We start from the raw sequence: 17,787 nt of genomic DNA, 5'->3' as shown, positions 1-17,787 counted from the left end.
TGTGACGCGGTAAAAATAGTATGTAAGCGGAGCAGATACCGACGGAGCATCATCGTAGCGAAGATATGGGCTGCAAATGGGGAAATCCATTGAGATAAGAGACGTTTAGAAAGGACAGACCATTATTACACAGAGCTTGTCAATGAATACTTCGAAAACGACGAAGCTGGTCATATGTTCACGCACTACCATCATGAGCATATACGGATAGAGGTATAAGGACAGTGAAACTACCACTAGGCACTAAGCGGTTTGACGTCCACGACCCTTCACAGAACGTGGGTTTCCGAGGCTTGTCTCCTCTGTAAAGTAAGCTAGGTGGTGACCTGTGGCATCTCTGCCGAAAGGGCACAACGAGGACACGCGCACAATTGTTTCGGAACACACCGTTCATCGTACATTGTTGAACACAAGAGCGCCGGGGCACACCATCCATACGAGTTGATGTGTTGACCCAACGGCATCGTCAATTACGACTGCAGTGGGCACAGGCCATCCGGAGTCGACCGTCGATCAATGAAAATGTGTCGGCTCTTCGGATGAGTCACATTTCTGCCACACTAGTTCGATGCTCGCCTCCACAAACGCCGTCATCGTGGTGAGCGTCAGCTCGAACCTCCAGCACGCCACGCACGCAGACTGGTCGCAGCAGTACTAGGCTACTGGAGACATTCTCCCGCGCTTTTGTGGGAACTGTAGCAGTAATCGAAGGCGCGCTGACAGCTGTGAACCACCCACACCCGTTCATGCTACGTGTCTTCTCCGACGGCTATGTTCGTGTCTCGGAGCAAGAACCGTGCTACTGTGGTTTGAGGAGCGTTGTTAAAAACTCACGTTTATGTCTCGGCGGCCAAATTCGCCTGATGTAAATTCTATGGAACACATATTTGTCGCTTTCATATGCCATTACCGCGTAGGCAAATCAGCGGCCCGTTATTTACGTGAGTTACATGACCTGTGCGTAGACATCAAATGCCATATTTCTCTACATCTCTATCAACATACTTCCCAATTCATGATACACAAAACCACCGATGTATTGCATTCCAAAGGCGGACAAACAAGCCATTAAGTAAGTGATCATAATGTTTTGGCTTATCAGTGTGTTACGTTTTGTATTTAGGTTTAATTGTTTGTCCACGCCGACAGAGGAACACAAATCACAGAAGACAAACAACAATTAAAAACAAAGTTAAATAGCTGTAAGATGACAGATTCTGAATACATCATTAGTAAAGGGATTTTTATCACATGTCTAGTAAATAAAAGCATGAGGGAACTTACAGAAAGGCGCCCTTTCATAAAGACCCACGAAACACAAAAGGCAATGATGAAGAGACTTTTAGTTCCTCAACTATTTCTTTAAATAACTGCAAAACCAAAAATTACAGTAACCATTGATAAACATTAATAGAGATAGGGAGTATAATTTTATTTTGACATAGCGGGATGTTTTAATTTACGAAACCGCGCAAACCTTGAATCTGGGTGGCCGGACGGGGAGTTGAACCATCGTCGTCCCATATGCGAGCCCAGTGTGCTGACAACTACGCCACCTCGCTTGGCTGATCCCTAGAATGCCGAAAGACATTTCAGAGAAAAATGTTTCTCGGGAAGGATGATCCTAAGTGTATTAAATTTATCGCCTTGGTAGTAGGCTTACGACGATGTGTCATTCAGGCCACGGTTCTAGACAAAGCGTTGTTGGCACAGTGGAGTATGAGGAGGTGCAGATGGATTGAGCGTGAGGTGGTTTGTGAATAATTACCTGTCAACTTTTCCGTGAAAGACCCATTTCTCGGAATACGATGTTGAAAATACTCTGTAGCACAAATTACCCCTCTATCGTAAACAGTGTGTGCAAGCAGAAGGGTCAAATGATTTTTCAGTCTATATTACCATTTATTCACTGGGTTGTGCAGTGCAGTACTCCACTGCCGAAATTCCTGAAGTTTGTGTTCTTCACAAGTGAAGTTGTGAGGTCATAGTATTTCCGGGATAACAGGACCCAAGGTAAATTTTTCTTTGTTTGTCCTCTGATGTAGTTTTGAACGTAATGGAAATCAGTTACAAATATCTTTTCTTTCCCGAGTTCCGGAGTACAGATCTAACAGCAATACAATCCCACACTGCAAACATGTTCTTCTAGAAACCTGCACCGCAACTGTGGGCTGCGCCATTTCGACGTTAGCGTGTCCTCATTTTTACTGAAAGCGCTTTTATACACTATGTTCGAGGTCAATGCTCTTCCTTTCCGAGCAGCATCGGTCACGTCTGTGCGACCGTGGTCAAACTGTTCGAGCCGTTTCAATACGGTTGGATGAAACATCGCATTTCGTCTATATGCCGACAGTAGTTCACGGTGAATCTATGTGGAATTTAGAAATTTTGATCACGGGAATTGTAGTAATCAGTGTACTTCAATTTCTGAGTACATTTCCAATGGGCGCGATATTTCATTCGCGCACTTGATGCACTTGTTGTACTTCTTGCAGCAGAATGTTTTTACAGGGAAAACATTTACTGTCTGCTGACAATGGGCTGCTCTTGTTGCGCGGAGGTCTTAGTGGAAGACGACATGTCTAACCTTAGAAAGTTAGTACAGCAGATAACTATGTGTATTGAATAGATAACACTTCAAAAATTGTTTTCTATTTCAATTAAGGAGACGGGTCTGATGTCATTTTCTAAATGCTCCATGGATGAATTAAAAAGACCAAAATAATGGTACTACCTGCATTCTGAGTACAGTTACTACAGCGTGAAATTACTTCGAGACAAATTGTCACTCATTTGTGAATGATACCCTCCCCGCGTCATGCATTCGTTAGAAATACATCTTCAAGGCGGCGTTGCTACTAATTTAAATGCCCGCTTATACGCGGCCTGTCACACTAATGGGGACCACTGGCTTCGCTGGACGCCTGTATACAATAACCAACAACAGGTGGCACGTCGCATTACTACCACTGCACATTATATAGGGTACAGCAAATTAAAGTGGCCTGGAGTACAGAGTTACTGGGTACAGATAAACGCAGCAGGGGAAAGGAAATGCAGTACTAACGTGACTATAGTAGATGTTGAAAGTGAGCACCATTCATCTCTTGGCCCCGATCAGCAAGTTGCTGGAGGCGGATAGAAGTTGGTCTGCTAGAATTGCTGTAGTCTCATCCGAAATCTTCTGCCATCACGAAGTAATCGCACGCTGACAGTTCTGGTGACCTGAGAGGCCATCTGGCGCCTCGATCAGACTGACCTCTGTCAGCAACTATGTCAGGCTTGAATATCGTGTAAACGGGCTGTAAGGTTCGGCCGGCTGTTGCTCCACCCTGTTGGAAGTAACTCTAGATCTTTTAGTGCTCCGTTAAAACTGCCACAAATTCTAATTCAATCTAGTCCGCCCGTCCGGGCCACTTTTATTTGCCCCACCCTGTATAAAGCGTGTCGAGGGGACGCCGAAAGCAGCTCAGCTGTTGTCATAACCGGAAACGGAGCGATTTACCTGACGTCCAAACCGGCACGATCATTGGCCTGCAGGCCAAGGGTGGAACAGTTTCCGAAAAGGCTAAATATGTAAACTGTTCGCGTGTCACCGTGATTGAGGTACGCCGTGCGTGGCAAAATCTCGGTATCCAAAACCGGTGATGTGCCAGAGATGGTGCGGTGCACCACGGGCCAAGACGACAGACGTGAGCAGCGGCTGCACAGCTGTGTACGGGCGAACAAGCGAGCAGCTGCTGAGCAGCTGACTGGCTACCAGCAATGTATCCACAACGACCTTTCAGCGAACACAGCTCCGTATGGACTTCCGCAGCAGGCAGGAGGGGATACGCTCAAAGATGAATTTGTTTCCTGCTCTCTGTCTCTCCCTCCCTCTCTCTCTCTCTCTCTCTCTCTCTCTCTCTCTCTCTCTCTCTCTTTCTCTCTCTCTCCCACCCTGTTTCTCATTTTCATATTAACCAACTAGGATCATGTAACAACTTCAGTTCCTCTTTTTTCTTTTTGTTTAGCATTCTTCCTATGCTCCACCTTCTCCCCATATAGTGTTTTCCTTGTTTCTCTCCACTTTCTTCCGATTCCTTATATCTGCTGCCTTGAAGGCCTTCTAAATTTAGTGTTCTACTCTTCAGAAGATTTCTGTCTGTAATCTCTGGTTCTTTGATTTTGCTTGTTTCTTTATCTTTCATTATGGCATTTTAGATTTTTTTTTCTAGGTACGGATTACTTGTTGTAAATGTTCTTCGTCAAAATTATGCTCTCTGTATTTCTTACATCTACTGCAAATTTTTCTATTCCATTCTGTTCTACGCTTCTTCAAGTTATTCAAGTGTATTTAGTTGCTGTATTTTACCTATTTGTGGTTCTATGAATTTAGGTACATTTCTTTTCTCGTAACTTTTGCTTTTTTCAGCCCACATTTTTTCTTCCAGAAAATTTACTTGAATAAGTGCATCTGTCAGATTTTCTGAAAGTATTCCAAATTCAGTTGCAAAGGCCAGGCAGTTTATATTAATTCCATTTATTTTCCTTCTTAGAATTACTGGCACTCTTTAAGTACAAATTCCATACCCTAACTTTTTTTTAGAACGCAGTTAAACAGGAAAAATGATAAATCATCCCCTTGTCTAAAACCAGTTTTTAATTCAAATAACAGCTCTCCCATAAATTTGATCTTACATACCATCTTTGCTAGAGTTTCATGAATTATGTTTGCTAATTCTCTAGTGATTTTATGTATTGTCTCTCTGTCTAGCGACTTAGATGTTTTCTTGAAATCAATAAACAATACTGTTATAGATTTACTGGTTAAAATTCTGTGGTGCATTATTGATTTTAGGTTCAAAATGTGTTCTGTGCAGGACGTTCCCTTTCGGAAACCTTTATATTTGTTATTGTTCATGGTGTACTATTGATGTTGGCATCGATGGTCAGCATCTGACTTCAGACTATCGAACTGGTGATTTTGTGACTTCTTCAATGAGTGAACTGTCATGAAACCAGTAATAATTTTTTTTTCTTTTTTTCTCCTACCGGCAGACTTTCATTTATACAGGCCGTTTCCAAGTTTTCTTTATACTGTTTGCTTCGTATCCTAGAAATGGAATGGACCAAACAAGCGACCAATTCAAGTATATATTGAGGAAAGGTGTATTTGTGATAATCGATATCCGCTGTATAGTAATAAGGTATCGTAGGAGGTACTAATTTCTGGGTAAATATGCATATAACTGTTTAGATTTGTATACATAGCGCCATAATTGACGTAAGTTCACCTTTGATTTTATTACACCTTTTACTTAATTTCAACATGCTTAGAAGGAGCAACTGGCAATATCTGACAAGAGAGTCCTATCGCAAAACGAATAAGGAAATGTGTATTTGCTTCCTTTAGACTAAGTGAAACTGGTTCCTACATTGCTGTGTCACTTGAGTGAATTCCTTCTTATGTCATCGAAATCAGATTATCAAAACATGTCATGTCCAGTTTCACGAAATTCTTGAATTTCTTCGCATCCTTGGCCTCATTTCCTTCATTAACAGGCCTTCGTCTCTTGTTCCCAGGGTCAAATAACAGCAACATCTGGCTTTTCGTCGTCGTTCTCTCTTAATTCTAGGGGCTACAGACGCTGTCCAGGTAACATCGTGTAAAATAAATGTGTCTTCTATGTGAAAAATGCTGTATAAATGTAAATTTAGGTAGAATAATCTTGCGCCGAGACTATAATTCAGAACAGGGAGAAAATGATTCGATGATAGCTACATAAGAGAACAACAATTACTTAACAAATAGGAACATGTAGCTCCCATATATATATACTCCTGGAAATGGAAAAAAGAACACATTGATACCGGTGTGTCAGACCCACCATACTTGCTCCGGGCACTGCGAGAGGGCTGCACAAGCAATGATCACACGCACGGCAGAGCGGACACACTAGGAACCGCGGTGTTGGCCGTCGAATGGCGCTAGCTGCGCAGCATTTGTGCACCGCCGCCGTCAGTGTCAGCCAGTTTGCCGTGGCATACGGAGCTCCATCGCAGTCTTTAACACTGGTAGCATGCCGCGACAGCGTGGACGTGAACCGTATGTGCAGTTGACGGACTTTGAGCGAGGGCGTATAGTGGGCATGCGGGAGGCCGGGTGGACGTACCGCCGAATTGCTCAACACGTGGGGCGTGAGGTCTCCACAGTACATCGATGTTGTCGCCAGTGGTCGGCGGAAGGTGCACGTGCCCGTCGACCTGGGACCGGACCGCAGCGACGCACGGATGCACGCCAAGACCGTAGGATCCTACGCAGTGCCGTAGGGGACCGCACCGCCACTTCCCAGCAAATTAGGGACACTGTTGCTCCTAGGGTATCGGCGAGGACCATTCGCAACCATCTCCATGAAGCCTGGGCTACGGTCCCGCACACCGTTAGGCCGTCTTCCGCTCATGCCCCAACATCGTGCAGCCCGCCTCCAGTGGTGTCGCGACAGGCGTGAATGGAGGGACGAATGGAGACGTGTCGTCTTCAGCGATGAGAGTCGCTTCTGCCTTGGTGCCAATGATGGTCGTATGCGTGTTTGGCGCCGTGAAGGTGAGCGCCACAATCAGGACTGCATACGACCGAGGAACACAGGGCCAACACCCGGCATCATGGTGTGGGGAGCGATCTCCTACACTGGCCGTACACCTCTGGTGATTGTCGAGGGGACACTGAATAGTGCACGGTACATCCAAACCGTCATCGAACCCATGGTTCTACCATTCCTAAACCGGCAAGGGAACTTGCTGTTCCAACAGGACAATGCACGTACGCATGTATCCCGTGCCACCCAACGTGCTCTAGAAGGTGTAAGTCAACTACCCTGGCCAGCAAGATCTCCGGATCTGTCCCCCATTGAGCATGTTTGGGACTGGATGAAGCGTCGTCTCTGCGGTCTGCACGTCCAGCACGAACGCTGGTCCAACTGAGGCGCCAGGTGGAAATGGCATGGCAAGCCGTTCCACAGGACTACATCCAGCATCTCTACGATCGTCTCCATGGGAGAATAGCAGCCTGCATTGCTGCGAAAGGTGGATATACACTGTACTAGTGCCGACATTGTGCATGCTCTGTTGCCTGTGTCTATGTGCCTGTGGTTCTGTCAGTGTGATCATGTGATGTATCTGACCCCAGGAATGTGTCAATAAAGTTTCCCCTTCCTGGGACAATGAATTCACGGTGTTCTTATTTCAATTTCCAGGAGTGTATATCGGGGCGGTTAGTAGACCCGCAACCGAGCGCCTCCCCAGGTGGCGGATAGGGGAATGCCTCCTAGATACAGGTGGTACCGAGGAAATGAAACACTCGGGGCGGACCAAAACTACTAGTAGTGTCTGTTCCCAAAGAGGAAGGGTACAAAAGGCGTCTGCTCCACATGTCAGTGGCGGCCTCAACCAACCTCCTGATCTGGAAAGTCAGGCTGTAGTCGGCACCATGTCATACATCCAACTACTAAACATCATGATGGTACAACGAGAAAAATCTCATTACCCCGGACCCCAGTCAATAGACTGGGATCGTCGTGAGCATCGGATTCCGGGGGCTCACGGACATCATGAGAAGAATCGGAGCTTCTCAAACTCCCTCAAGACCAAACGCAAACACTACATCGGTACACTCAACGTGAACACACTGATGAAGACAGGAAAGATGAAACAACTGACAGACAAATTTCAAATCAAAATATGTGCACTGCAAGGAACCCGATTCACAGACGAAGACCATTTCAACACAGAGAATTTCAGAATATACAAAGGAAAACCATCGAGACAACTGAAAAACCTAAGGCTTTTTGGCACAGGATTTGCAGTACACAGGTCCATCACGGACAGCATAATCGACTTTTCGTCACCAAACGAAAGAATCAGCACCATCACAGTGAAATCAGCCAATAAATCCTACACAATAATCAACGCACATGCACCGACTAATGACTACAACCCGGACGAAATTGATGGCTTCTGGACGACAATGGAAGAAACTATCAGAAAAATTCCTACACATAGAATTGAAATAATACTGGGAGACTTCAACGCTAAACTAGGAAAAGAAAAGATATACAGACATATTACAGGAAAACATACTCCACACAAGGACACCAACAAAAACGGAAAACATCTGATAGACTTTTGCAAAAGCCACGATCTCGCCATTATGTCAACAAAATTCAAGAAACCAACACGAAAACTTACCACATGGAAATTCCTCAGCGGAAAGCAAGAACTACAAATCGACCATGTAATAGTCCAGAAAGACTCACAAAAAGAAATATTGAACATAGACACCCGTAAAGGCTACTTTGACTCAGACCATCGCCTACTACAGATCAGATTCGTCTTTTACCCAAGAAAAAGCTCCAGCAGAATAAAATTGTTAGACCAGATCCAGAATACGTTACTTTAAACCAGACACAAATATTACACAAAATTAAAATGGAGAAAACGACAGACTGGACACAACTTTCACGTAGAATCCGAGAGGCCATGAAACTAGCACAAGCACCACGCACTCGGAAACGTCGTTGGTGGAACCACACATGTGACCAAGCTATTGACCAACGAATCAGTGCAAGGAAAAAATTTAGCAGCCATAGATCCCAAGAGAATTGGATGAACTTCTTGAAAACACAGAAGCAATCGAGCAAAATCATTCGCAGTGAAAAACGACACTATGATAAACGGCGACTGACGGAGATCGAATGGGACTTCATGAAGGACAATACAAGAAACTTCTACAGAACGTTCAGAGAAAATATGACTGGATATCAACCACCCAACTTGTGCTTCAGAAGACCGGATGGAACCCTAGAAACCAATACCAAAAACAATTGTGACATTCTGGCAAAGTACTTTGAAAAACTGCTCAACACGGACCCCCTATGGAAGAAATGATGACAGAAACGAGCACGTACAATCCAGATAGTGAACCTCCAACTCTATAAGAAGTTAAAGAAATAATCAAGTCACTCAAGAATCGTAGAGCACCAGGAGAAGATGGCATCATCACGGAAATCTGGAAGTTACAAGACCCAGAACTCACCAAAGACATCCACAGGATCTTGGAAGACATCTGGAAGACCATGAAAATTCCTGACGACTGGAAAACTGCCCTGATACACCCACTACACACAAAAGGTGACAAGACTGACCCGAACAACTACAGAGGAATATCCCTACTACCGGTCACATACAAGATCCTCTCTAAAGCTTTACCGAACAGACTACAATGCCAGACCGACCACTTGATTGGGGAATACCAAGCAGGTTTCCGTAAAGGGCGGTCCTGTGCGGAACAAAGTTAAAACCTGAAAAAGATTTTACAACACAAACAGGACCTGATCATTACCTTTGTCGACTTCAAAAAGGTGTACGACTCTATCGACCGGAAAACTCTCTTCAAAATTCTAGCAGAATACAAAGTAGACAACAAAACACGGGCTATCAAAGAGCAAACTTTAACCAACACGACCTCCAAAGTAAAGTTCTGTGGGGAACTATCAGAGCCCTTTGAAATTCGCACAGGTGTCCGACAAGGCGATGGCCTCTACCTCTCCTTTTCAATCTGGTGTTAGATAGGGTCACAAAAAAATGGGAAACATCACAACAGGGGATAACAACAAACAACAGGGGATAACCTTAGGAAACTTACAGATTAAATGCCTGGCTTTTGCAGACGATTTGGCGATTGTTACGATGTTACGAAAGGTATAAAGGAAACAAAAGACGCTATTGAAAAACTGTACGAAATCGCTTCCAAAACTGGACTACAGATCTCTTACGAAAAGACACAGTTTATGAGCACAAAGAGACTCTCATCTCTGAACACAAAGTATGGCATGATTTACAAAACAGCAAACTTCAAATACCTAGGTGAAACACTACAATGAGTAGATATAACAGAGACTCAAACGAAGAAAGGAAGACTAAACTGGAAAAGGCATACAAAGTAGTGTGGAATCATTACAACAAGAAGTCTATCTCACAAAAAGCCAAATTACGCCATTACGACAAGGTGGTGCTCCCCGAGGCACTGTATGCAGCAGAGACCACACTAATCCTAGGGCATACACGTATCAGACAATTAGAAAAAATAGAACGGAAAATACTTAGGAAAATATTTGGCGCAACTAACAACAATGGAATATGGATGAAGAAACCTACAAAGGAACTGTACAAACATACGGAGACAATCACAGAAAAGATTAGAAAACGCAGACTACAATTCTATGGAGCCCTATACAGAATGCCATCACACAGGCTGACCAAACAGATCTTTGACTGGGTAACCACTAGAAACAACAAATGGGTGGCAGAGGTAGAAAACGACCTGAACCAACTCAACATAACAGCAGACACAATAAACGACAGAATAAAATTCAGAAACATCATTAAGAAAAGTAAACTACATGAGATACAATGTGACAAACGAACAGGCATAAAATGGACCGAAGAACGCAAGCAAGATCACAGCCAGAAGATGAAAGAAATATGGGCAACCAAAAAGGCAATCAAGATGAAGCCGAAGACGCAAAGCCGACGAGAAGCATGGACAGAGGACCGGAAACAGAAACACAGCGAGCGAATGAGGGAAGTTTGGGCAACAAGGAAGGCAGCAAAAGGAACTGGCCATGTAGTTTAGTCCAAATGCGCTCTTTAAGGGCAAAACACCAATAATAATAATAATATATATATATATTTGATTTGGGTTAACGACTTAACACGAAATCAGACATTACCCTTTGTGTCACGAATATCCCATTTGTATCATGGAATCGGATGATTTGACCCAGTCTGCTGTATGCTTGGGGCGCTGCTGCAAAGGTGTACAACAATGAGTTTAAATTTCATAAAGTGGCTATCAGTCCGCCATGTCTGAAGCAAACTGGAAACCCATCAGCCATTTTATCTGTAGTCAGGGACGGTATTTTTGTTTGTATATGAAAATATGCAAAAGCGTTATAATTATTCAATTGCAAACTTACTTTTTGCTGCTGATGACTAAGTAAGAGCTTGATTGACGAGATGGTTGAAAGTCTGCTCTCTTGGCCCGGGTTGTACGATTTCATAATTTTTTCTTTGTTAAAGATGTGGAAAATTAAAGACAGTTGAAATTCCTTGAGCAAAAGAAGCTTCTAATCATTTGTGTCGTACATACATTTTACTTCAAAGTGATTTTAGCAGATGTAGCACGTTAGAGTTCGAAACAGTGTGTCCAGTTTGATATTTGCTGCCCAGCCCTACGTTAACTCCTGTCACTTCGATTCGTGTAACTGAGCACTAAAAACACTTTAGCTGTATTTTAATTTATATTTCGCCGAACAAACTGCATACAAAAATTAAACGATTCACTAAGTAAAGCAGTTAATGTCCCATACAGACAAACGAGACACTCATCATTCTTAGTGTTCTTCAGAACACCGTCAATTTGGCTACACCCCATACAAATACTTTCAGAAACTGCTTCCACAAGGAGCGCTGTAGCACGTGTGTTGGTCACTCTGTTGTTGTTGTTTTTGTGGTCTCCAGTCCAGAGACTGGTTTGATGCAGCTCTCCATGCTACTCTATCCTGCGCAAGCCTCTTCATCTCCCAGTATCTACTACAACCTACATCCTTCTCAATCTGTTTAGCGTATTCATCTCTTGGTCTTCCTCTAAGATATTTACCCTCCACGCTGCCCTCCAATACTATATTGATGACCCCTTGATGCCTCAGAATATGCCCTACCAACCGATTCCTTCTTCTAGTCAAATTGTATCACAAATTTCTCATCTCTCCAGTTCTATTCAATACCTCCTCATTAGTTATGTGGTCTACCCATCTAAGCTTCAGCATTCTTCTGTAGCACCAAATCTCGAAAGCTTCTATACACTTCTTGTCTAAACTATCTATCGTCCACATTTTTCTTCCATACATGGCTACACCCCATACAAATACTTTCAGAAACTGCTTCCTGACACTTAAAACTATACACGATGTTCATAAATTTCTCTTCTTCTGAAACGCATTCCTTGCCATTGCCATTCTACATTTTATATCCTACTTCGACCATTATCAGTTATTTTTCTCCCCATATAGCAAAACTCATTTACTGCTTTAAGTGTCTCATTTGCTAATCTAATTCCCGTAGCATCACCCGATTTTGTTCGACTACATTCCAATATACTCGTTTTGCTTTTGCTGATGTTCATCTTACACACTCCTTTCAAGACACTGTCCAATTCCGTTCAGCCGCTCTTCCAGGTCCTTTGCTGTATCTGACAGAATTACAATGTCATCGGCGAGCCTAAAAGGTTTTATTTATCTCCATGGATTTTAATTCCTACTACACATTTTTGTTTTGTTTCCTATTCTGCTTGCTCAACATACAGATTGAATAACATAGGGGATATGTTACAACCCTGTCCCACACCCTTCCCAACCACTGCTACCCTTTAATACCCCTCGATTGTTATAACAGTCATCCGGTTCTTGTACAGATTGTAAATAGCCTTTCTCTCGCTGTATTTTACCCCTGCCACCTCCAGAATCTGGAAGAGACTATTCCAGTCAACATTGTCAAAAACTTTCTCTAAGTCTACAACTGCTAGAAACTTATGTTTACCTTTTCTTTATCTACCTTCTAAGATAAGTCGTATGGTCAGTATTGCCTCACGTGTTCAAACATTTCAACGGAATGCAAACTGATCTTCCCCGAGGTCGGTTTCTACCAGTTTTTCCATTCGTCTGTAAGGGATTCGCGTTAGTATTTTGCAGCTGTGGCTTATTAAACCGATTGTTCGGTAATTTTCACATCTATCAACACCTGCTTTCTTTGGGATTGGAATTATTATATTCTTCTTGAAGTCTGATGGTATTTTGCCTGTCTCATATATCTCCTTCACCAGATGGTAGAGTTTTATCACGGCTGGCTCTCCCAAGGCTGTCAGTAGCTTTAATGGAATGTTGTCTACTCACGGGGCCTTGTTTCGACTTAGGTCTTTCAGTGCTCCGTCAAACTCTTCACGTAGTATCACATATCCCATTTCATCTTCATCAACATTTCCATTTCCATAAAATTGTCCTCAAGAACATCGCCCTTGTATAGACCCTCGGTATACTCCTTCCACATTTCTGCTTTCCCTTCTTTGCTTAGAACTGGGTTTCCATCTGAGCTCTTGATATTCATACAAGTGGTTCTCTTTTCCCCGAAGGTCCCTTTAATTTTCCTGTAGGCAGTATCTATCTTATCCCTAGTGAGATAAGCCTCTACATCCTTACATTTTTCCTCTAGCCATCCCTGCTTAGCCGTTTTGCACTCCCTGCCGATCTCGTTTTTGAGACGTAGTATTCCTTTTTGCCTGCTTCATTTACTGCATTTTTGTATTTTCTCCTTTCATCAATCAAATTCAATATTTCTTCTGTCACCCAAGGATTTATATTAGCCCTCGTTCTTCTATCTACTTGATCCTCTGCTACCTTCGCTATTTCATCTCTAAAAGCTACTCATTCTCCTTCTACTATATTTCTTTCCCCCATTCTTGTCAATCGTTCCCTAATGCCCTCCCTGAAAGTCTCTACAAACTCTGGTTCTTTCAGTTTATCCAGGTCCTATCTCAAATTCCCACTTTTTCGCAGTTTCTTCAGTTTTAATCTATAGTTCGTAACCAATAGATTGTGGTCAGGGTTCACATATGCCCCTGGAAATGTCTTACAATTTAAAACCTGGTTCCTAAATCTCTGCCTTACAGTTATTCAATCTATCTCAAACTTTCCAGTATATCCAGGGCTCTTCCATATATGCAACCTTCTTTCATGATTCTTGAAGTAAGTGTTAGCTATGATTACGGCTTCCTCTTTCATTCTTTACTCCCATTCTGTATTCACTTACTACGTTTCCATCTCTTCCTTTTCCTACTATCGAGTTCCAGTCCCCCATGACTACTAAATTTTCGTCTCCCTTCACTATGACACGTAAACTCGTTTGCATACACCTTAGATGCACCGTGCAGTAGGAACGTAAGGCCATTGTTAGCATGTGGCGCGATGATGGGAGTACATGATGAAGCATTTGTTGACATTAGGTGGCTGCTTACCAGGTGTATGCGAGTTTTCCGGTGCTGTATACGTGCGCTGGACTCATTTTGGCGCCCTGCCATAGGCGACTTGTGTCGTATGAGCCACGTTACGGCGCTCATCCGCCGTTAGGCGTGTGACACAGTGCAGTGGCCCGTTAACACGGACACGTCGGCGGTTGTGAGCGACCCTGAATAAGCTCGACGCAGCCCGTGGGCACAGAGCGTAACCTGAGTTGCCGTCTAGAGGGCAGTGGAGCATTCACCACGTTTATGTGACTACACAAATATGGATTTCTATGAACTGTTTTTGTGTGGCTGATCCCGGCGGAGGTTCGAGTCCTCCTCCCTCGGGCATGAGTCTGTACGTTTGTCCTTACGATAATTTAGGTTAAGTAGTGCGTAAGCTTGGGGACTGATGACCTTAGCAGTTAAGTCCCATAAGATTTCACGCACATTTGTACACTTTTATGAACTGTTTTCCTCTGCTACTTCAACACTCCAATGTCTATTCGTTTTCCGCCATATGTGCACAGCGATTCCGTTCTCAGGTTACTACTTGCTTCCTAAATTTTGGACGAAGTGGGGGTTCGCAAGTTGTGACATAACCACAAGAAAGTTCCCAGCGATCGAGGAAAATATTTCCTTTATTATAATTCCAGTCTTGGATATCAATGCTTCTTTGTAATCAAGTTATTAACGTTCGGTCGTTAATAACTATCTTCAAGACAGAGTAAAAACGTGTTGCGTTAGACACATCATGCTGTTACAAGCGATGACGAAGTAAAAATCATTAGCCATTTCGGTTTCCTCAAACAAATAAAACTATAATTTCATATGTTTGACTTAGGCAAAACGGCTGATGATGTTGACGGCGTCATCACATGTAATGACGTGACATGTATAATTGGACGCATTTTACTCAGGCCTGAAGATGGACATTATCGACCGAAATCAATAACGAGATTACAAATAAACATTGTGACCCCAGACCAGAATAAAGGATAGAAATGGTTTTGTGTGCAACTGAGGAAATGAAGTTGTACTTAAGTGATCAGAAACTTATAAATTTCCTTAACTAAACAGAGGAGAAACAAATATTTCCTTTATGAGGCGGAAAGATGTACACGCATCCCGGTACCTGAAACAGCAATTATACTGTGCCGCGAGGAAGTGTACTACGACGGCTGTGCGGGGATAAGTAGTTGTATGGGATCAAGTATTAGAGTCCTAGTTTAACAGAACTTTAAAAGACTTGTGATCAAGTAAGGCAGAAAAGATATATAACATTTCTTCCGATTTTCTGAAATCATTAGGGTAAGTGGAAATCAAGCTAGTGTTTGAGTTGTGTAGAATCTGTGGGTCTGAGACATACCACCAGACTTTCGGAAAAATATCATTCACACAATTCAAAAAAATGGCAGGGGCAGTAAGTACTAGAAGTATTGTACAGTCAGCCTAACAGCTCATGCATCCAAGTTGCTGATGAGAATAATATACGGAAGAATGGAAATGATAATTGAAGGCCGTGTTGCATGACAGACAGTTAGGCGTTTCGAAAACTAAAGGCACCAGAGAGGCGTTTATGACATTGAGATTAATAAAAGAAGCAAGAATTAACGAAAATGTACATACGTTCATAGGATTACTCGACCTGGAAAACGCTTTCGTCAATGTAAGATGGTTCAAGGTGTTCGAAATTGTGAGAAAAACAGGAGTACGTTAGAGAGAAAGGTTGCTGTACGACCAAAACTGAGACCGAAATGCTCGGATTTAAAAGAGTGTAAGGCAGAGACGTAGTCTGTAGCCCCTATGATCTAATTTCCACATGGAAGCAGCAATGACAGAATTAAAATAAAAGTTCAAGACTGGGATTAAAATTCACGGCGGGTGGACATCACTGACAAGATTTGCTGACAACGTTGCTATCATCAATGGAAATGAAGACGTATTAGAGGACGTACTGAGTTGGAATGAACAAAGTAAAAGTGAGCTTCGCCTTTTATAACACTTCGGTACTTTGCGTAGCTGAGCACTAACTGGTACACAAAAACTGTGCTTCGCATTACCTGTTTTGCTATGAGTGCGAAATCGTCTGAAGTTTCATAAATTTTTATCGATTAAGATGAGTCTCTATTCTAAAGAGAAAGTTCCGAAAATGAATTTTAAATTAACAAACTCCAAAACGACCGATCAGGTTTTGGATACCATTAAACGTATTAAGTAATTTTTCTCTCACAGGGTACTTGTGGTAAGACATTACAGGACACGAGAAAGCTTGCCGGTGTTCACATTGGGGCAGTTTAATGAACAGAGTAGACGCATAATAAGCAAGGAGCGTGCTGTAACTGCTTTTAGATGGAATACACACAAAAATACTAACCCTATGGTTTCATATGGGCAAACGATAATGAGGTATCGATCATCTGTCAGCAAGTATTTGTGGACTAAAGGAACGCATCATGGACGTGCAATTATCTACACACACAGATTCGAAAGCAAGGTCCACCACTTTCCATTACTAAATGAATAATCAGTCAGCTCGTGATTCACAGCTAAAAGAAACATGATAATTAACACACACGATATGAGACGTGCGTCATGACTGATCAAACATCGAATTTGTTTCCATCTGAATTCGTGGTAAGTTATTTCCAATCACAAAGTGCCTCGCCTCTGCGTACAGCGAACAACAAAACTTGGTGAGAGAGTACTGACCAATCACCCACCAATTTCTTCTAGAAGCATCAGGCGTTTTTCTCCAATTAGGAGAGAAAACACATAGTCCTTTCGGCCTAAAATTTTTCATTCGAAAAGCTAACCGCGAAGCGGCACGGCTGGAGACAGAGATCAGAAACGGGGCTAGTACGAGTCTATTGTTACAGCTTGCATACTTCTCAAATCAAGGCGCGTCTGTTACATCAGTACTAATGGGCTTCCGTCCCTCCCTCTATCATTCTGCGAGTATGGCGCGTCTGAGAGCTGTGGCGCTGCGGTCGCTCCATACTCGTCGACTCTTTCTCTCCTACTGAAGCCTGCATGAGTGTGACACTAAGCGTGAATAATTATTAGTACTCGATTTTGCTGCTATAAAGTAGCACCGACAAGATGAAATGACCGATTGTCGGGATCAGATGGCCTTTAACTAAGCTACGTTCTGTGAGACTGTGGAGGGTGTAAGACGAAAATTAATTGATGCAGAGTACATAACTGCAGAAGTGTTCCAGTAGAGGTTAAGTGATATCTAGATTAAGTTTCACGCTATAGTCCACACTTCAGACGAAGAACACACACATTTCGTCCACATGGCCGGGCGGGTAGCGCCGAGCTCTGGCGCGCCCTCTCACGGTCCGCGCGGCTCCCCCGTCGAAGATTCGAGTCCTCCCTCGGGCGTGTCTGTGTGTGTGAGTGTGTTGTCCTTAGTGTGAGTTAGTTTAAGATAGATTAAGTAGTTTGTAAGCTTAGGGACCGATGATCTCAGCAGTTTGGTCCCATAAGATCTTACCACAAATTTCCAAACATTTCGTCCAATTCAAACAAAATGCTTGGATTCTTGTGTATTCTGTTTCCGCCACGAGTTGACTTACGTGCTGCGTCAAACGAAAACAATGCACATAGCAACATCAATGCGACAAAAATAGAGCTGTTTCTCTAATGTTTTGGTGGTTACTGGCTAAAAGCTGGCTCCGTACCTTATCATT

This window comes from Schistocerca gregaria, chromosome 2 (assembly GCF_023897955.1).
Source record: "Schistocerca gregaria isolate iqSchGreg1 chromosome 2, iqSchGreg1.2, whole genome shotgun sequence".
Classification (NCBI taxonomy): domain Eukaryota; kingdom Metazoa; phylum Arthropoda; class Insecta; order Orthoptera; family Acrididae; genus Schistocerca; species Schistocerca gregaria.
The sequence above is the reverse complement of the archived record's forward strand: the minus strand, read 5'-3'. Positions refer to the sequence as shown.